Genomic DNA, 20,403 nt, shown 5'->3' with positions numbered 1-20,403 from the left:
GCCTGCCGGGGGGGGGGGTGAGACAAGGCTCCCCGACTGGGGCGTTTTCTGCCTGCTCAAGAAAACAGGCCTGGAGACGCCGGGCCCCCACTCCCCGAGACCTTCCTGTGGTTTTCAAAGCTCTTTCATGTTAACCCACGTGATCCTCCCCAAACCCGCCAGGGAGGGCAGGAAGCATGGACAGCCGCCTCCCCAGCAGCCCCGGGTTTCCTTGCCTTCCAGTTACAGGTAAGGAAAATGGGCTTGGGTGGCCCCAACTGGTCTCCCCGGCCACCCAGCCCGGTGGCTATGGAACGCTCACTGCCTCTCACACCCCGGCACACCAAGGTCTTTTCTTCCAGTTTTTAAAAATAGGCACCATCTCAGTGAACACCAGGTGCCATCCGACAGGAGGCCCCTGCCCGCCCGCCCCCTGTCCCAGCCTGCCCAGCGCCTGGCCACCCTCCCTGTCCGCGCGGGCCTTCCTGCCACGGGTGCCGGGCGATGCTCCGCCTTGTTCTGCGGTCACAGAGCTGGCGTAGCTGGCCCCCGTCTGTAGCTTACCTTTGGTGCCTGCCGTTTGTTAGTTAGCCGTTTGTGGGTGGCAGTATCTATCGCTCTGGACGTTTGGCTTTCTCCACTGTAACCGGTCACTGGATTCTCTCCATGCCGATTTTTTAATCTAATTTTATTTTAATGAACAACACTGCAGGGACTCCCCCCACCACCCTTGGTATAGGAATTTGGATTTTAAAACAATACTCCCAGACCTGAGGCCGCCCCAGGTGGGCCCTCCTACCGTGGGGCTTCTTGCCTCTGCCTGCCCAGCGTGTCCAGAGAGAAAGGGTTTGTCTGATGCCTGGCTGGAGCAGGGACAGAGACACGGGCCTTGTGTTAGGTTCTCAAGGCCGTGACCAGAACACCTGACAGGAATCATTCAGAGGAGGGAAAGTGGGTTCTGTTTAGATTTCAGAGGTTCGGAGGGTCAGTCCTGAGGGGCCGACTCCATTGCTCTGGGCCAAGGTGAGGCAGCGCTTCGTGGTGGAGGGTGTGAAGGAAGGAGGCAGCACAGTCCCGGCAGCTGGGAAGCAGCCGAGGGGGGTGTCCATGTGCCTGTCTTTCAGTGCTGACCAGCAGTTCTGAACCCCAGCTACATGTTAGAGTCCCCTCAAGAATCTCTTTAAATATGGACCGCCCCGATGAGTCCAGTTAGAGTCACTGGGTGGGCCCTCTTCATTCTTCAGATGCTCCCCCGGGGACGGTACCCTGCTACCAGGATTGAGAGCCCTTGACTTCACCAACCCCCTTCCAGGAGCCCAGCAAACACCCGCCCTTTCTGCTTCCTCCCTCCTGCCACACTGGCCTGGGCGGCTCGAGCCCCTCAGAATGCCCGAAGTCCTACACCTAAGCCACCCAGAGTTTGTTTTGGTCCTTGTTTCAAGGCAGGACGGTTGGGAAGCTGTCCCACCAGGCGCCTGGAAGCCCGCAGGCCTGGAGGCCCCGCGTGGCGTGGTTTATGGGGTGCAGACTCGGGCTGGGTCTGTCTTGTCCTTGGTGTTTAGCATCCTGATTTGGTGTCCGCCCCCAGTTGGCGTCCCTGCGTGGTGATGGGAGAGGGGCCTGTCGGGGTGAGGTGGGGTGTGTGGGCTTGGAAGTGTACCTGCAGCCACGGTCACTGATCTGTGGTCATCACATGTGAATATCAGCGTTGGCTGCAGACCAGGAGGTTGCGCTTTAAGTTCAGATTGCATCAAATAGTTTACAGGACACACTGTTGACAGAAGGAGGCTTTGTGAGGGGAAAGAAGAAGCATACTGCAGATGCTAGCTGGGGCCGCGAAGAGGAGACCGACCAGGGGTCCCAGTGACTCCGGAGGCTGAGGCAGGAGGACCATAAGTTCAGGACCAGCTGGGTAACCTAGCAGCCTGGGTAACTCAGTGGTAGAGCACCCCTGGGTTTGATCCTCAGAACTGAAATAAAAAAAAGAAAGAAAGGAAAGGGGGCCCTTCTACTGAGGACCACGGACATGGGACCTGTTACCTAGGAGACGGGGGTGGGTGGCAGGCGGGAGGCAAAGCTGTCAGAGGCAGCCAGCGTTGGGTTCTCCAGTCACCGTGACTCGGTCGTGGTCACGGGGATGGAGGATGTTGGGAGCTGTCGGTAAGTGGGGTCTGGGAGATTCTGGGGCCTGGCTGAAGAGTGCAGCGTCCTGAGGGGAAAACGTGGGTGTGTCAGATCACAGGGGTCCCCCAGGGCGAGGGAAGAATCTCCTCCTCCTGGAGGAGCCCCTGAACTGTGGGAAAGGAGTGGGCAGGGTCATCATGGGGGGAGAAGACAGGAAATGGGCAGGAGTGAGGGGCAGTTGCAGTCCTCCCGGGGAGTGGCCAAAGGGCACGACCCAGGACTGGGCAGGAAGGGACAGCTGGCCCCGCTGGGAAGCAGCAGCCTGAGGCCTGGGTGAGGCAGGGCCCGGGGCAGTGGGAGCAGGGGAGGAAGAGCGGAGAGGCCCGGCCTGTCCCCGTCCTGTCCCTGTCATGTCCCCGTCCTGTCCCCGGTCCTGTCCCGCAAGCTGCAGTTCTGGGTGGAGCTGGGAAGGGATCCTGCCCTGAGACCTGGAGCAGGGCAGTGGGGGGTCACCCAGGAGGCCCAGGTGAGGGACGAGGACCAGGAGCTGTTTCACCGCTGCATTAGGGAAGGGGAGAGAGAGGGAGCCTGAGGGAGGGGGCTGGCAGCCGCCCTCCATCAGGGGGTCCCGAGTGTCAACTGCTGCCCTGGAGCTAGTGGGTGGGACTGGACAGTGGCGCTGAGGAGTCTCTCCAGAGCTGTTTTCCTGCCCTGTGCAGTGGGCAGAGAGCAGGTGCCCAGGCTAAGAAGATGGAGCCCGGGCATTGACCGAGGAGCTGGCTGTTCCTCGGGGCTCGGCCTCTGAGGAGGAGGCAGGGGAGGGGGCTGGCTTGTTTGGGTTTTGAGATGGAGCAGGCGCACCCTCTGCTAGGCTAAGGGAGGGAACCGGAAGAAAAAGGTCATGTGAAGGTGACAAACCAGCCCCTCCCCTCTGAGCCTGGCTGGGCCTTCCCTTTGGGGCTGCTTGGGCCATCCCCAGCCCCGGGGACGTGTGGCCCTGGGGGTGCTTGGGCAGCTGCACATGGACCAGCCCTTCCCACCCTGGTCCAGGGCAGGAGCCCACACCGGCCACAGAGGGAAGCCGGGTGTTTCCTGGGATCTGGGCGGGGGGGTCGGGGCCTGGGGGGTGAGGTGGACGGAGGAGGTGGCGGAAGGCTGAGCTTTGTGTTCAGGGCCTGGCTCTCTGGCGCTCGAGCGTGAAGGCGACCGCAAGACCTGGAAATGGGGGCAGGTGTGTACGTGCGTGTGCAGGAGAGAGGGGCATGCTGGGAAACCACATCCTCTTTCCGAGGAGGCCGCGGGTGTGGAGGGCAGCACGTGGTGTCCTGCGCTTCCTGGCAGGTGGCGGCCTCCGAGACCGGGAAGAAGGAACCGTGATTGTTCCCCTGAGGTCTAGAGCAGGACCCTACTGACCACCACTGCTGCCCATCTCCTTGGCAGCCCTTGTGCTGGGATGGTCACCAGGAAGGTAGTGGGTGCTGCTCCTGGTCAGGTGGGCACGTGGCTAGGACCCCGTGGGGCCCTCTTTCAAGTGCTGCCTGTTGGGTAAACATATCACGGCAGCAGCATCCCAGACACTGCCCACTGGCCGGGTGCCCTCGGGCTCCTCAGCTCTCGGATGAGTCTTGGTGGGTACGGGTCAGGCTCAGAGTATCCCCAGCCCCGGAAGATGTGACTCAGTCCCCCATGAGGACGTTGCCCTCTTGGGCTTTGGTGCCGCTGTCATTCCTTTGCTGGTGGCTGGACCTCTCCTGCCTCTGTCTCCCTGGTACTTGGGGTTGCGTTTAGGGCCACCTGAGAAATCTGCCAAGTCCCCCTTGCCAGGTGAAGTCACTTTCTCGGAGAGCCAGCCTGTCTCGGGCTCATGATGTGTCTTAGGGCCAGTTTGATTTTAAAATGTAAATAAACTGGGTCCAGAAAATAAAAAGGAGAACTTTAAATTCCCTTTCCCTGGTATATTTTATTGTGGTGACACACGGAAGGTGGGCTGCACCACTGGTCGCCTCTCGTGCCTTCAGTGTCACATGGCTGTTGGTCAGTTGAGCTCCAGAACCCTCATCCTCTGTGTCCACGAAGGAGCCGTCCCCTCCCCTCCCCTCGCCCTTGGCCTTGGCAGCCACTGTTCTGCTTTCTGTCTCTCTAAATTCTTTTTTAAGTGCAATTCTATGTGACTTTAATATAAATAAACACAATCTTGATGAGCTCGCTGTTGGAAGGGTGTGAGTTGGCGGAAGCCAGCGCGTGGACACCTCCGCCTCCGGAAGGGCAGGGGTGGAGGGAGCCCGGGTCTCAGCCTGCGCTGCCAGGGTTTTCTGCTCTCCCTTTGCATGTGGCCTGGGCAGCTTCCCACGGCCTCAGGGCCTCCACCAAGCCAAGCTTCTGCTTCACGCTCCTGGGGCCACGCCAATGCCTTGGGACACCCTCAGGGGCCAGATGCCGCGAGCCAGTGGCCAGCCGCCTGCTCTCAAGTGCGTCCTGCCCTGGGCACTGGGAGTGAGTTTAATAAGACAGGGTGGGCAGGCCTGAATGATGCCTAGCCTCGGTCCAGCTGGTTGATTTCCTCAGAGAAGCTCTGTTCTCTCTGACACAGAAATCCAAGATGTGGGCATGGGCGGCCAGCCGTCTCCTGGAGCCGAGGCCACTGTGTTTCTACCTCTACACGGAAGTGCAGGCACGGTTCTGGAAGTGACTCAGGCTGCAGTGAGGCATCTCAGTCCAGGGTTCCTCAGGACCTGGGTGATCCCAGGGCGAAAGGACACTGCCTAGGGCCACACCGTCCAGCACAGCGGCTCCTGGCCATGCCTGGCTCCTGAGCATGCAGAATGGGATGTGTGCAAACTGGGAGGGGCCCAAGTGGGAAACACCCTGGATCTCAGAGTCTCCGTATGGACGGAGAAAGCAACGCGGGGTGTCTCCAGGGTTTTCAGGTTGATCACGTGTCTCAGATGAGGTACAAATGTGTTAAGATGAGTGTCACCCGATCATTCTTGTGTTCTGAGTTTGGCAACTAGGAGGTCCGAGCTCATAGCTGTGGCTTGGATTCTGTTCCTCCCAGAGGGTTGGATGGCCCCTATGCAGGTGACAGGCTGTGACACTGAATGTGAGAGTGCTGAGTGGCAGAGACCTGAGAAAGTGCCCCAGGTGGCGTTTCAGGTTGAAGAAGCAGCTGAGTAGCCCGGGGTTCCCTCTCTTGTGCTCTGGAGAACTTCATCTGGTGACAGGAGCAGGTCAGCTGCAAGAGGGATGGGCACCTGTGTACAGCATCCAAGCTGCCACCTCCCAAGCCAGGAATCCGGAGGAGGGTGGGAAAAGGCCCCGGGGAGAGCAGGCCGTTGGCCAGAGTGGCCGGGAAAGGTTTGCCGGGAATGGCCTGAGCGGCCAGAAGCTAGGAGGCAGAACAAGGCCCGAGTCTAAGCAGGAGGTTCAGCGGGGAGCACTGGGAAGGGAGCCCTCTGCCCCGGGGAGGAGGCCACAGGCGGCGGTGCAGGCCCTGTCTCCAAGGCTGGGTCAGCCCCGATACTGCTGAGACGGGCCCCTGCAGCCTGCCCTTTCCCTGGGTCCTGGAGCTGCCTGGGAAGGACCAGGGAAGAGGCCCCAGAGTGGGCAGCCGGTGGTGGGGAGGACGGGCCTGGGAACTCCCTTCCTGGGAGAAAGAGGAGCCCAGGGTTTGGAGGGCGGCCCCTCCTGGCTGGGCCAGGCTGGACCTGCGCCTGGCTTTCCTTCTTGAGATCAGACTTGACGGTGCCCATTTTATAGGTGGGAAGGTCAGGTTCCAGGAGTGGCAGCCAGGGGCCTTGGGTTCCATGTGTGGCCAGTGGAGTGGGTGCCCTGAAGTCTTGACCATCAGGCACAGGGTGGGACTGGAATGGCCTTGGCATGGAGGCCCTGGGGGCTGGGCTAGAGTCGCACTTCATGGCCGCACCTCAGGGCTAGGGATGGCTGTCACTTGGAGAACCCAGCCCAGGACCCTAAGATGCCTTTCCCAGGTGTCACCAGAGGCTCAGGGTTTGCTCCTGGCCCCTAGCAAACCTCCCAGACCAGCGCCCCCAGCACTCATGGGGGAGTTGGCGTGGGGCCGCCTTGGCCAGGCCTGTTCCTGGGAGTGACTCACTGGGGTCAGAGGCGGGGGCATCGGGATGGGTCTGGAAGATCCCAGCGCCCCGGCCCAGCCCAGCAGGGTGGGCTCCCCCTTGGGGACCCCCGTGCCCATCCCCCGCTGGGTCCCAGCACATCCCAGGGCCTGCAGGGAGTGCGGGGGAAGATCTCCGTGACTCACTGCCCCAGGCCTTGAGGAGGGGCCAGCAGGAGAAGCAGGAATCAGATCAGAACCTGAGTCCCAGGCTCCTGAGAGAGGCGCTTAGGGTGAGCGGCCCCGCCCTGCCCCACCCCCTGCCCACTCCTGCTCCCCGGGCCCCAGGCAGCACTGCACTCAGGGGACAGCGGTGCTCCACCCTCCCCCAAGCCTGGGGGCAATGGCTTCCGGCTGGGTGCAGATCTGGATGCTGGGTCTGGACACCTTTGGGGCATTCAGAGTGGATGGCCCTGCTAGAGCTCAGCGGGAGAGCCTGGGTGTCACGGCTGTCACCTGAGCAGGCTGAGGGAGCACCAGCCAGGCATGGGGTGGAGAGGGCACCACTCCTGTCTCAGCCGAGAGGAGGGGATGGTGGCTCAGGATGGGCACAGACTTGGCAAATGCAGGATGAGGGCTGCATGGCCGGGTCCGGGCAGTGGCCCCCCATAGCTCTTCCCCAGGAGCCTTGTCCCTTTCCATCTGGGGGGTGTCTTGCGTGCAGGGAGAAGGCCCCCGCGTGCCACACACCCCGTGGTCGTGGCGCCTGCAGCCTGCACCCCTCTCCCCGCCTCCTGCTGCCTGCCCTGCCCCTCGGAGCAGTCCCCACCGAGCCTCCCTCGGCAGGCAGTCACGGGCCCTCCTACCTCTGCCCCGCGCTCTGGGAGGCTCCTTGTTCCTCGGCCACAAAGCCCCTTTGATCCTCTGCTCGGCTCCGAGCCATGTGACCCGGTGGGCGGGCCGCGGCTCTCCGGCGTCCAGCGCAGCCCGACTTTCAGCTGCTGGGGTGAGTCCTTGCTCTTTGTTCTCCCAGCCTCGCACCGTTGGCTCCGGGGCCTTCAGGTGGTGCGGCTGCCCGGTGGGCCCCCGGGGCCGTGGCAGTGGGGCCCGGAGCCTCTCCGCCCCTTGGCCAGGGCCTGGGGCCAGCAGGACACTCAGAGTCTCTGGGAGAGGGGCGGCGGGGAGCTCATCTCCACGCGGGGACCAGATTTTTGGTGGCGGAATGGAAGAAAAGGGCTTTGTGTGGCCACAGCTATCTCTTTGTAAATATTTGGCCAAGGAGGCGAGTGGTTCCGCTCTCCTCCTGTTGGGAGTGTCTTGGAGTGGGTTTCCCTCCAAGGGGCTTCCCTGACTTCCAGGGGCCGGGAGGAAGCGGGAATTAGCCGTTGCTTCTCTCCAGTCGCTCCGCACGGCTTCTCAGCCTTTATGAGTGGGAGGCTCCCAAGACGGGGCTGGAGCTGAGTTCCATGACTCTGGAAGCAGCCAGCAGAGACCCCAGGCCCCCGCGCTGGGAGCAGGGGCTTTGTGCTGCGGGGTCAGCTTCAGGGTCCTGGGTCAAGCCTGGGATGTGCAGCGCGTTACTGGGAGCGAGCAGGGTGGGGGGCTGGCACGCATTTGCTCCAGCTGGAGAATGCAGCGTGGGGGAACCCTGGTCTGCCGGCCAGGGACGAGGAAGCAGCTCCTCGGCCGCCCTGCCGTCCAGGGGGCTTTGCAGCCAGCCCAGAGGCTGGGAGAGCCTGAAATCCTGTGGCCAACGGTGTGGTCCCTCTACACCCCCTAGCAGGGAGGGACAGAGGCAATGCCATCTGCTCCTGACACTCCACCCCAAACAGCCCCTGAGGACTGACTCAGCCTCCAACCTGCCTCGCTCTGTCCCTGCCCTGCGCCCTCGTCCTTCCGCTCTCTTCTGGGCCAAGGTCCGTGCAGCATCCCTCTGCTCCCCAAGAGAAGTTTGAAATTCCTTTCTTTGAGAAAAATGTACCACCCGGAAGCAGCCGGGCAGTGGGTTTCTGGCAGATCTGTTCTGGCACTGGGGACGGCCCCCGCTGGACTGAGTTGGAATTTGGTTTGGATCCCACGCTGAAAAACCCGTTGGAGGAGGAGGTGGGCAAAAGCCCCTTCCCCACAGTGCGTGCTTCCCCTTCCTTCAACCTGCTTCCTGGGACACCTGGGGGCCTCTGTGGCATTTACACAAGCTTGATACAGGGTGACCAGCTTGACCCCACCCCATAGCCAGGGCTCTCCTTTTCGGGAAATAGGTGGGAGAATGTGCTGGTGGAGGCACCTGGGTGGGCCCCCGACTCCACCTGCCCTCTCTTTGGGAAGGTGGGAGTCACGCCTCTCTCCCCCTCTTGGGGCTCCTTTGGGCTAAGACCTGGCTGTGGAAGGTGGCCTCTTCGTGACCCGCCTTTCTTATCATCTGTATCTGTTAACAACCCTCCTGTCCCCTGGCCGATTCTGGGCTAGGGCACCTACCACGTTGTTCCATCCATAGATTGTGCCAATGTGTCCCAAGAACACCCTCCTGAGGGCTGTCTGTCCTGGTGAGAGGGGAGAGCCAGCTGCGGGCACCTGGGAGGCCCTGCATGGGCCCCAGGGCGTCCCAAGGTGGAGGCCTGCTGCCCTCCCCTGCAGGCCCAGTCACAGGGCAGAATGTGGCAAGCCTGTGGTCAGCCACTACTCCACGTCAAGATGGACCTTCTTGGGGCCCGCAGAGTCCTCTTCTGGGCGCCAGATTGACTGCCCATGGCTGTGGGGACCGGCCGGCTCCCCAGGACCTTTGTCCCAGAACCTGTACCCATTGGGCCACCAGAACCACTAACTCCACCCGCCCCAGGCCCTGGCCACCACATCCTCCCCACTTCCTGTTGTGTCAGGACGCCTGACTGCGCCTGTCAGATAGGGCGGCTCTGCAGGGGAGAGGCGCCTCCGGCAGAGGGGAGACCCCGGCCAGGCGGGCCTGGCGCTGGGGGGCGGCCAAAGGTCTCAGGGCTCGGGCAGGGAGCCGGTGACCAGGGCTGAGCTTCCGCTTTCCTACGCCCTCTGCTCGCTGCAGCCCATAACGGCTTTCCCACACCACCCCGGAAGCTTCTGGGCCTCCTCTCTCGCCGGCTGTGTGTGTGGGAAGAGGGACCTTATTTAAATGCACGAGGACCGAGGCAGATGCCTGGTCCCCTCTCAGCCCCACTCCCCTGGCTCAGGAGCCCACACCTGGGTCTCCAGGGAAGACACTTGCAGCAGGTCTCCAGCCCTTGGCTGGGTCTCTCCCCAGACTCCGCCGTTCGGTGTGAGCTTGGGTTGTGTGTGAGCGCTGGGCTGGTTGCTGGACAGGTAGGGACCTGTTCTCAGAAGCTGCAGAGGCCTTGGGAAGCTTTCCCGGGACCCTTCCTGAGGGTGGCGGGCAGGTGGTGCCACGCACAAGAGCTCTGCTGTGGGTTGTTTTATGGGGAGTCTGCAGGGAGGGCGCAGGTCTAATGACAGGCCAGTGAGGGGTCCTGCCCACAACCTGGGGCGGTGGGAGGCGCTCCATGCTCAAGGCCTCCGCCTGCCCGCCTCTCAGCAGGCTCAGGACCAGGCTCAGGACCGGGGGAGCTCACCCCTGCCCATCCTCCCTCCTTTCTCCCCTGGGAACTGCACCCCTCCAGGCTGTGAGGTCCAGTGAAGAGGGCTCCCCACCCGAGGCCCGGGGTGCAGGGTCCAATTCCACTGTCCTGCTGCGTCTGCCCTCCTGGCATCTTGCCAGCCCCTGCCAAGGGCGGAGTTCATGGTCAGCTGCACAAGCTGCTCATGGCAATTGGCCCCTGCTGGCACCTGGGGGAGGGTCTGGGCCTTGGTTTGTGGGAGGGTTCCGTGTCACCAGTGCAGAGTGCCTGAAGGTGACAGATTGGACCCTCTCTCTGGCTGGCCAGCCTGAATGCCATTGTGAATGCTTTAATTTGGTTCAGTAACTGGTTCCTGTAAGAGGCCGGCTCCTGAGTGTCCCAGGCTGCACTTGGCACGCCAGCTCCAGGTGGGGCTTGTGGGGGCTGACCCCAGTAGTCGCTGACCCCGACCCCTTTGGCCATGGGGAGGAGGTGTGCAGCCGGTGCAGAGGGGCTGCTCGCTGTCTGTTCCATGACCCTGGCTCGCAGCCCCCCTCCCCCTGGCTCTAGGCCCCCAAGGATCTGCAGCTTCGCCCAGCTCTTTGGGTGCCAGGCACTGAGGACACAGCAATGTGGTCATCAGAGAGTGGTCATGAGGTGAGCACAGTTGTCCTTGCCTGTGTCCCCAGGGGAATGTGGAGGACCTCCTCCTCCCTCCCAGATCCTTATCTCTAATCTTATCTCCTGGGCTCTGGCCCAGGTGCCTGTCACTGCTGAGCAGGAGATAAGATTTCCTGACCCCCAGGCCAAGACCAGGCAGGAGAGTGACTCACACCCACCCCTGGGGCCCCCACCTCCACACACTTGTGCAAGGATTGCGACTCATCCATCTGTGTCCCCAGTTCCTGGACGTCCTAGGTGCTTGCTCAATTGACGTTTGATTGAATGAACAGTCAGCATTGGGTGACCGCAGATTTTCAACTTTTATCCAAATATTTTGTGGTTTCTGTGAGGCCACCTCCGGAGGGATAGCTGTCTCTGGGCTTTCCTCTCCTGCAGGTCTTCTGGGAGAGCTTTTAATCAAAAAACTCAGCCTTCCTGGGTGGTTTGGATGCCTTCTCTGACTTCCTCGCCTCGGGCTCCCGTGTGAGTGGCAGGTCTCCAGGACAGGAGCCACAGCTTCCCTGGCTTGTGTGCTGAGGCCCAGGAAAACGCAGCCAATTGCTGGTGTCAGGTGTGGGCCCGAAGAGTAATGATGGGTCTGCAGTGACCGAGCAGGGGGGAGAATCCCTGCTGTCTGTGGCGGGGACAGGGGTGGCAGGATGGCAGACCCAGTGTGGCAAGTGGCGGAGGAGGGTGTCAGGGTCACCGGAGGACAGGACAGCCAAGATTGAGTCCTCACTCACCTGCACCTGGCCCTGAGCCAGAGGGCACAGTCAGCCACACCCTGGGGACCTAGTGACAGCATGGGTGAGTGGAGCCACTATGGAGCTGGCCTGGTGACTGGGCAGTTCTGAGCCGGGTGACTGAGGTCTCTGCAGGGACCTCTGGATTTGAGATTCAGACAGGCCGACCAGGGTCCTGTGCTTTGCCCTCCGAGGCTCAGCTAGACGGGGACTAATGAATGGCAGTCGAGGGCCTGGTGCAGACGGGCACCCTGTGTCTCGGGGTCACCTGCCCATGTCTGCAGGGCTGTGGTCCCATGTCTCTGAGGACCGTGGTTGTGAGGGGTAGTTAGGTGCTTGCTGATGGGCGCTCCTGTTCCCAGGGTGCGGCGGGGGTCTGGGCGGTTCCGAGTGCGCCTTGGCTAGCTCTGGCGCTTGGTCATTATCTCCCCTGTTTCCTTAGGCCACCTTGGTCACCTCCCCGCCTGGCAGCTGGAAACAGGCAGGGGGGCGCATGTTTCTGTGGCACAACGGCCTTCTCCTGACCTTTCCTCTGGAGACTCCCCCCGTCGGTTCACAGTGATTGTTTTAAACACAGGGAAATAGGCTGGCATGTGGCTCCATGGTAGAGCAGGTGCTCGGCACGCTCGAGGCCCTGGGTTCACGGCTAGCACCGCACACGCACACGCACACGCACACACGGCGGAAGGACGGGTAGGGACTCAGCCTGTGAGGTCTGAGGAGCGTGGGAAACGCGGGTCCTCTTCTCCCTCGAGCCCTGGCCGCTCATTTGGAGACCTCTGCAGGGCTTCCTTGTAAATGCTCTGGGAACTGGGCTCTTGCCCCCATTGCACAGATGTGATAGCTGAGGCAAGCTGGGAGGTCACTATGAAGTGGCCCATTGGTGAGAAAGTGGCCTCGGTAACTGTCTCCTCAGAGGACAGGTGACGCTTGCTCATGTGCTTAGCTTACTCAGAGCGGATGGGCTTTAGCGGTTCACTGGACCCTTCGACACCCCCCCCCCGCCACCTGTCCCGAGCGAGGCCAGCGTGGCCATACCCCAGTGCCCCTCGCAGCCCTTGATAGAGTCAGCGCCCCCCGCAGGCCCTGGCCAGCCTTCGCCTCCACCTCCGTGTGCAGGGCCAGTAGGGCATGGAGGGTTGTGACTTCTACCCGCTGGTGTCTTCCCCGTGCCAAGTCACCTTGTGCCAGCCGCAGCCTTTCCTCACATCTTGGCTCTCTCAGCAGACGCCCGAGTGCCACCTGTGTCGGGCATACCTGGGAAGGGGTCCCAGGGTGGGGAGTGACCTCGGAAGTGGGCTGCTTGGCCCTCGGTCCAGGCTGGGCACTGCCGGGCCCCAGGGGCAGTGGCAGAGTGGGAGAGACACCCACCCACTGAGTGCCAACTACTCAGATGGAGTGGGAGCCCCTCTGGAACCCGGCCCTGCCCATGGCCACTGAGTGCTCCAGGAGCAGCCCCACTCCCAGAGGCGGCGTGTCCCCGGCCAGGCCTGGCTGTCTGTAAGGCTCAGAAGAAGGCAAAAGCTGGGAGCAGAGGAGCCCCGTTTGCCCTGGCCCTGCCTCTGCTGATGGGTCACATGGTGAGTCTTCAAGGGGTGACGCTGTTGAGGCTCCCGATGGCCTCCAGCACCTGACCTGCCATCCTGTCCTGCTCGCCCTGGGACTGCCTTCCCGTGTGGGCTTCACAGAAACGTGGCAGGAGGCGGTCAGGGCGGCGGTGTTCACGTGCATGCCCCAAGGCTCCCTGCCCTCCAAGCCAGTCTTCTGGCTGCAAAACGGACAGTGGTGGTGGCCACATTGTGGGGCCACCCTGGGGAGGAATGGAGGACCAGGGGCCATTTCAAAGAAGGTCACTGGCCACGGCTGCGTCTGCAGTTAAATTCCAACTGCATGGCAGCTGCTGGCCGAGCATGGGGGGAGCATGGCTTTCCAGAAGCTTCTGAACCAGCTGTCAGCTGGACTACCCTAATGCTGTGGCATGCTCAGGAGGCCAAGATGCAGGCACAGGGGTGGTGGAGATTGGACTCTGGGCCCTGGGGCTTTGCCAGGGGCTGGGGGACGGCCCAGCTACAGTGGCAGTGGGAACAGTGGGGCCAAGAGGGGGGGAAGTGCTCGGTTCTGGGAGTGGAGCCTGGTGTGGGCGTGCGGGGGACATGAAAGGGGATCCCAGCATCCAGGAGGCCATGGCAGTGAGGGGTGAGCCCCCACACCCAATGCCTGCTGCACAACTGTCCCTCCAGCCTTGGTCCCCAAGGGCCACCCTCACTGCACTCCAGGCTGCCGCTGCTTCCTGCTCACCTGGGAATAGGGAGGCCACTCAGTGTAAAGGTTCCCCAGCTGTCCTTTCCCATGGCCGCAGCTGTCACAGCCGCCCCCCCACCCCCAGGGCTCATGGTTGCTGGACTGCCTGGTTCCATCTCCCCAGGGTCCTGGGCCTGTGCCTGTGGGCCCACAGCCACCTCTGTCCTCATTCACGCATCTGCTCATTCATGAATCCACTCAACGGTGCCTTTGTGCGCTTGTGGATAACCTTGAGGGAATGAGATGCCACCATGATGGTGGCCCTGGCCTGGTCTGTGAGGACCTCATGGCAGCCATCTCCCCAGAGTGCAGCCCTCAGCCTGGCCCTCCGTGAGGTGTGGAGGGGAGGCAGATGGCCCTGCTGTGTGTGCCTTGACTAAGCAGCAGAAACTGGCCCCAGTCTACAGAGTAGGAGCATGGCTGGGGACGGGGAGGGTCCCGTGAGGGACCTGGGTGTGTGGGGGAGCAGGAGCGTGGACACTACACCAGGCTAGCTGGCCCTCCCTGGCTCACCATGGGGCTGTCTTCCAAGGACTGCTGGGAACAAAGACTAACCCCATGTGATGCTGGAGACCAAACGCTAAAGTTGTCATTAAACCGTGAGCAGCCCAGGGGCCACTCCCTCTGGGCCAGCGTCACCCTGACCGAATCAGGCTTGACGGAGTTCTCTCTGGGGCTGGTCTTCAGCAGGGCTCCTGGCGGGTGCTGTTGGTTTGGTTGAATGGAGAGAGGGCGTGGGTACTGCAGAGGTGGCCCAGGAAGTCCTGGCCCAGCAGCGGGGCCCCTGCAGCCATTTCCTCCTGGCCCGTGCAGGGTCCCGTTGGGAGGCTGCAGCCCCCGCACCTCCAGCCCTCTGCCTGGGCTCCAGGGAGTGGGGTGCTGAGGGGGGTGTCTTGGGGCAGGGCTTCCCTTCCCTCCCTCCTGCCCAGGGACACTGGGGACAGCGGAGCTCAGTCTTCCTGGCTTCCTGATGGCTGCTTTTATTGCTGCGGCCTCTCCTTCCATGTGGCGGCTCCTGCCTCCTCTGTGAGAGCGTCCTTCTGTGACTGCAGACTCCAGCCCTCGGCACCAACGGGGCCCTCTTTAAAATGCCTGTGAGAGCTTTATGTTGATGGCCGCCGTTGGGGTGAGCAACAGGGAGGGGAGCAGAGATGAGCCCACTGAGGACCCTCGATACCAGGAGCTGCAGGTCGGGGTGGGGGGCTTGAAGGCCCTCCCTGTAGGCTCAAGCAGGGATGTTCCTGCCCGGAGGCCACAGTCCCTGCTCTCGGGGGTGGAGCGGGTGTTCACATCTCGCTGCTCTTTGCTGCCATTATTGTCCTTAATGATAGCTTTATGGAGACGGAATTCACACGTTGTGACATCCACTCTTTTAAAGTATCCCGTCCAGTGGTTTCAGGATATTTGTAAAGTTGTACGAGTCAGGGTTCCCCAGAGAAATGGGACCCACAGGAGGTGTGTGTCAACAGCAAACCTCTGTGTCCCTTGGGGACAAGGTGCCCAAGGTGCCCCTGCCTGGAGCCTCAGGTGCTCCTGGAGCCTCAGGTGCTCCTGGACCCAGAGGTCCTGCTTTTCCTGTCCACTTTACCTGTGATGAAGCTTGACTTGTTAATTAGACACAGTAGGAGATTAACAGTCACGAGCAAGGAAGCGGCTGCTGTGTAGTACACAGGAGCGGTCATTTCAAACTAACGGATCGCTGACCTGTGGCCCGCGGCTCAGGTCAGGGTGTTCAGGCTGTGGCCAGCCATGGGTAACTGCAGCCACGGAGAGGGAGGGCCCAGAGGGGCTGGCCCTGTGTGGACCAGATTTGTCGCTAGGATCGCTCCCCCGATCTCAGAGGTGGGAGGTTCATGGCCCGACGCGTCAGTTTGAGTGTGAAGGAGAGTGAATGGGAGACCGGCACACGGAATTCCCGACACGCGGAAGACATTATAAGGAAACAGCCCCACAGCAATGGCGAAGCCCAAGGTTTGCGCGAGGTTGGACTAAGCATGGGAACAGTGGTGACCTGGGTCAGCTGAGTGGTCGCCTGGGGAAGTGGGCGCAGCCTGTAGCCTGTCAGGTGCCTCGTCTTGGGAGATGAGGGTGCTCTTCTGCAGGTGTGGAGGGGACCTACCAAGCCAGGGTCTTAGGACCTCCTTCAGGGAGCAGGGAGAGGACAGAGTCCTTTCCGCTCCAGCCATTTCTCATGCCAGGGTGCCTCATCGGGCAGCTTCTGAACCCTGTCACCTTCGCCTGATAGGAGGGGCCCGTCCACATCAGGGAGGACACTGGCTTTACTAAGCTCATCCCCAGACTCCCTTCAGATTCAAACACTGGGGGGCCCTGGAGCCCGGTCAAGGTGACACATTAAATAACCACCATGGCTGTGCAGCCGTCACCCCGACTCCTGGACGCGCGCTGCCCTTTGCCTATCTCCGTCCCCTCCCCTCCTGGCCCCTGGTGTCCACCCACCTGCTTCCCGGCTCTGCATTTGCCTGTTGTAGGTGCCTTTATCGGGGAATCACGTGACATGTGACCTTCTCTCTCTGGCTGGAGTGATGATGTCCAGGTTGGTCCTTGCTCTAGCCTGGGCATGCCTTGTCCTTGTTCTCAGTGCTGGGATGGGACCCAGGGCTGCGGCCTGCGAGGCAATGCTCTGCCACCAAGCCACACCCCAGCTGGCGCTCAGTTCCTCTGGGCTGACCACCCTCAGGTGACGGCCGCTGGGCTGCCCCCCTGGGCTGCCCCGAGCTCCAGTGCGTGGTCTTGGTGTGGCCTTCAAGGAGACCCAGGTTTTCTCTCCCTGGGGTGATTGCTGGGTCCATTTGAGCACAGGAGCCTCTGTGTGTCAGAGGACGGATCCTGGTCCAGCCTGGAGCATGGTTAATTATTTCTTAATTATCTCTATTAATTTTTTTAAATATTTATTGTTTAGTTTTCGGTGGACACAACATCTTCATTTTATTGTTATGTGGTGCTGAGGATGGAACCCAGTGCCCCATGCATGGCAGGCGAGCGCTCTACCTCTGAGCCCCAGCCCCAGCCCCTATGTTAATTTTTATTTTTCTTTAATTGTAGCTGATTCTCTGAGGTTTGCTCCCACGGCCACCCTACACCCCAGGAGGCCAAGGGTCCCTTTTTCTCTCCTTGAGCTCACTGGAATAGGATGATTTCTCTCATGGATGACTTGGGGTGCGGGTGGGGGGTGTGGAGTGGCCATTTGGGTCTGCAGTGGGGTCCTGGACGCCGACTTCTAGCTTCCTCTGCCGGCTCAGGGCAGGCCGTGTCAGAAAGGGGAAGTGGGAGTTGTGTGTATGCCCTGCAGGAGGTCGGCAGGCGCTGGGCCCGGGTGGGTGGGCTGTTGCAGTGTGAGACAGGAAGTGGGTGGGCGGAGCGGTGGGTTTGGCCTGCTTTGCCTCAGAAGGCCTGGACAGTGACTTTCCTGATTGTTTCCCCCAGGCCAGCCTCAGTGCAGGGCAGGAGCGGCCTTCCTGGGGGAGGATGTGAGCACAGGAGGGGGCGGGGCGGCCCACTGGTCTCCAGGGCTGGGCACCCTGCTCTAGTGTTTGTTTCTGGAATGTTCTGCATCTCAGGCACAAAAGGTAAACTATAGAAGAAGTGGGAGCCCAGGTCACTCTAAACCCCCACCTGGTCTGCAGAGCAAAGCCCTCTCCCTTTGGCTAGCCCGCCAGGGTCTGCCTTCCTGGGCTGTGTCCTGCTGCGTCCTCTTCAGGGACTGGACTCTCCAGCCAACTTGGAAGGCCCACTGGGCACAGCCTCAGGAAGGCCACGGCCCCTCCCCCTCCTCCCCCTCCCCCCTCCTGGTTCCTGGGAGAAATTACCATATGAATGTGGCTCCTTCCCGGAGCCTGGGCTGAAAGGGGACTGGCTCCCACCCTCCCGGGCCTCCAGGTCCCCGCACTGACTGCGAAATCCAGCCATAGCCTCCGTCGCCATCGGCAGGTTCCCAGAGGTTGCCCCAGAGGTCGCTGCTTGAATCCCACGTAGGTAAACCCGGGCGGCCCTGTCCTGCGGGGTGGAGGGGGCGCGGCCCGGGAGGGTCCCCGCAGCAGGCCCCAGAGCCCCTCATTGAGCTGACTTTGCTGCGGTGTTTGCTGATTTCAAGACACAGCCAGTTGCCATAGGAGTGTGGCCTCTGCCACGGGCCTGGGCCCACGATGGATGTGAAGCGCTGTGCCCCAGTGGGCCCCGCGTCAGGCCTGGGGCCCAGGGTGCCTGCCTGTGGCTGAGCGCGTGCAGGCCAGGGCGCCGTGGACGTGGGGCACTCCACTGCCCTGGCCACGCCTCACCTGGTGGATTCCCTGTGCCAGCTGTCACTCCTAAGCCTGGGCTGGTGACGACCCCTCCCGCTGGTGTCCTCCCAGGTAGTGAGGGCTGTGGGGGAGGCGGGCCCAGGTGAGGCCCTGCCCACTGCCCTCATGCTCTGCCTGCAGCCCAGAGCCCCGCATTGGTGTGGGTGGATTAGGGCCCAGCCAGGCCGCCCATTCTCCGCCCCATCCCACCCCCTGACCATTTCCTGAACATGTCCTCAGTGGCCCCCGCCCCAGCCGCCCCAGGAAGCCCTTCCATCCTTCCCTGTGCCTGTGCTCTGGGCTCCAGCAGATGATGGAAACCGGAAATTGTTAGCATCTCATTCATATGCTGCCACACACACGGCAGCCGTGGGAAAGGACACTGGCCAGCACCCGGACCGCAGGCCAGGAGGGAGCAGGCGGCACCTGGGCTCACTGGGGAGCCGCGGCCGCCCTGGGGTGCTCTAGGAAGGGAGGTGCAGAGGAGAGCGCAGCCGGCTGACCCACCACTCATTTGCAGCATCCTGGTAGGTGCTTGCGGGCGGGTGGGGTGGGGGGGTGCGGCGTGTGAGGCTTTGTGCTCGCAGTCAGACAGACCCCGCCCACAGACAGACAGACCCCCGGGGTGCCGCAGCCAGCAGGGGAGGCCCCAGAACAGAGAGACCCTGCGGTCCGCCGCCGCTCTGGGAAGACAAGAGGCAGTTCCCAGGAGCAGCAGGGGAGAGAATGTTCTGGGCAGGGAGGCTGTGCCCGTGTGGCTCTGGAGAGCAGACAGAGGTCGGGCGTTTTACTAACAAAGAGCATTGGCTGAGGGGGCTCAGTGCTGTACCCTTTGTCAGCCTCTAACCTGATCCTCATAATCTCCTGGCACACATATTATCCCATTTCACACATAAGAATGTGGAGGCACAGAAAAGTTGGGTTACTGGCTCAGGGTCACACAGCTTGTCAGTGGAACAGGATTCTGGAGCCCAGAACTCTGCTGCCCTAGGCACGGTGGACATCAGTCACAGTAGCAGGGAGGGAAAGGGTCACCTTAGTTTAAGTATCCAACGCCAGAGCACCAGGAAGTCCCCTGGGGAGACTGGGTCAGGTAGTTGGTGCCTCAGGGGATGGTCAGCAAGTGAGGGGACACTGGGCTGAATTGGTAGAACTGGGGGTGTTGACAAGAGAGAAGCCTGGCTGTCAGCTGTGACCACTTGTGGCTGGGGCTGCTGAGGGGAGGTGGGAAGAGGGTGGGCTCAGGGTGGGGCACATCCAGTTCCAGGTGCCTTTCACGTGGTGCTTTGACCAGGGCAGTGCCTGGTGCCGGGCCTGGCATGGAGGGGCCTTGGGACAGGTGCAGAGCCACCATGGACTCCCGGCGCTGTGAGGCTGGCACTGGTGTGTGAACCTGGGGGGAGACGTTGGTTCAGCTGTCCAGGGGAGGGTGACGTCAGTGGGGAGCCAGGCCTGTCTCTGCCAGAGCTGGTGCCCATGGAGCGGGGGTCAGCACGCAGGCCGGGGCGAAATCAGGGGAGAGGAAAGGTGGTCAGGAGCCCATTTCCCTGGCTTGGGGAAGGTGTGGCCCGTGTCCTCCACCTCCAGAGGACTGGCAGCTCTGCCTGGTCAGAACCTCCAATCCAGAGGTGCGGCTCAACTTCCTGCCAGGTCAGGCTGTGCCACCTGCTCGTTCCTGGCTCGTGGGCGCAAGGACGTCCTGTCTGCAGCCTTTTCTCCTGGGCGTCCCAGAGGTGATGAAGGTGTCTGACGGCACGGTGCCCTGGCAGCTGGGGGAGAGCCTGCGGTGATGTGTTTCTGAGATTCATTGGATAGGCTACCTGTCCATCCACCTGTCCACCCACCTGTCCATCAGCCCATCCATCCACTCATCTGCCCACTCATTCATCCATCCGTCCCCCATCCCTCCATCCACAATCCTTCCATCCCCATCCATCCACCCACTAGCCACTCCTCCACCTCTCCACCCCTCGTCCACTCATTTATTCATCTGCCCCCCGCCCACTCAGCTGCCCACGTTGACCCCCCTCCTTGCCTCAGGGCCTTTGGACTTGCCGAGCTCTGTGCCGGGGAAACGCTTCACAGGCTTCCTGGGCCTCTAGCTCACCCACTGGCTGCTTGGCTCCCCTTGAGGGGGAGGTGACCGCCCCTACACCCACCCCCTCCTGGGCCCTCCGACACAATCGGAGGGCTGTATGAGACATCTTTCTCCCTCCTTAGGGGGTCTTTGGTCAGGCTCCCACTCACAGCCCAGGAATGGGCCTTCAGCCCCCAGCCTCTCTGAAGTGACCTGGGCCTCAGGAAGCCTCAGGCAGCGTGGGCCGGTCTGTGCAGAAGGGACTTGCTTGGTGTCTTTGGGGAAAGGCCCTTTTCTGCTGAGGTCCTGCCAGGGGGACAAACTGCGGTGCTCCTCAGACCCTGGTCTACGTTGGGTCGCCTCCGGCTGTTGGGTCACCTCCGGCTGGTCTCACCATGGGGCTCTGGTGTGTATCTGCTGACAGCCGCGCTGATACAGATGAGTGGATGGATGGGCTGATGGCCTGGGGAGAGGAGGTCCGGCCCCAGCCCCCTCCGCCTAGGGGACATCCCCGATAAGAGGAAATTCCACCCCGTGACAAATGGCCAGTTGCCACCATTTTGCTGGC

The 20,403-nt window shown here is 61.9% G+C and overlaps 1 protein-coding gene across 14 annotated transcripts in view; it reads left to right on the top strand.

Moving 5' to 3' along the window:
• Positions 1 to 20,403, top strand: part of Septin9 (septin 9) — a 140,038-nt gene that overhangs the window by 102,269 nt on the left and 17,366 nt on the right. Inside the window, exon 1 of one of the 14 annotated variants that reach the window (XM_048797770.1) lies at positions 205 to 228. The exons of 9 other annotated variants lie outside the window; for them this stretch is intronic. The gene's annotated coding sequence lies outside the window, so the exon portion shown is untranslated. Of the gene's footprint in view, positions 1 to 204; positions 229 to 4,427; positions 4,572 to 7,026; positions 7,179 to 9,348; positions 9,503 to 15,786; positions 15,799 to 20,403 lie in introns of those variants that run through there. 4 more of the 14 variants (XM_048797762.1, XM_015504131.2, XM_015504130.2 and 1 more) reach the window with 4 other exon arrangements.

Source organism: Marmota marmota, unplaced genomic scaffold (genome assembly GCF_001458135.2).
Source record: "Marmota marmota marmota unplaced genomic scaffold, marMar, whole genome shotgun sequence".
NCBI classification, from domain to species: Eukaryota; Metazoa; Chordata; class Mammalia; order Rodentia; family Sciuridae; genus Marmota; species Marmota marmota.
The sequence above is the reverse complement of the archived record's forward strand: the minus strand, read 5'-3'. Positions and strand labels throughout refer to the sequence as shown.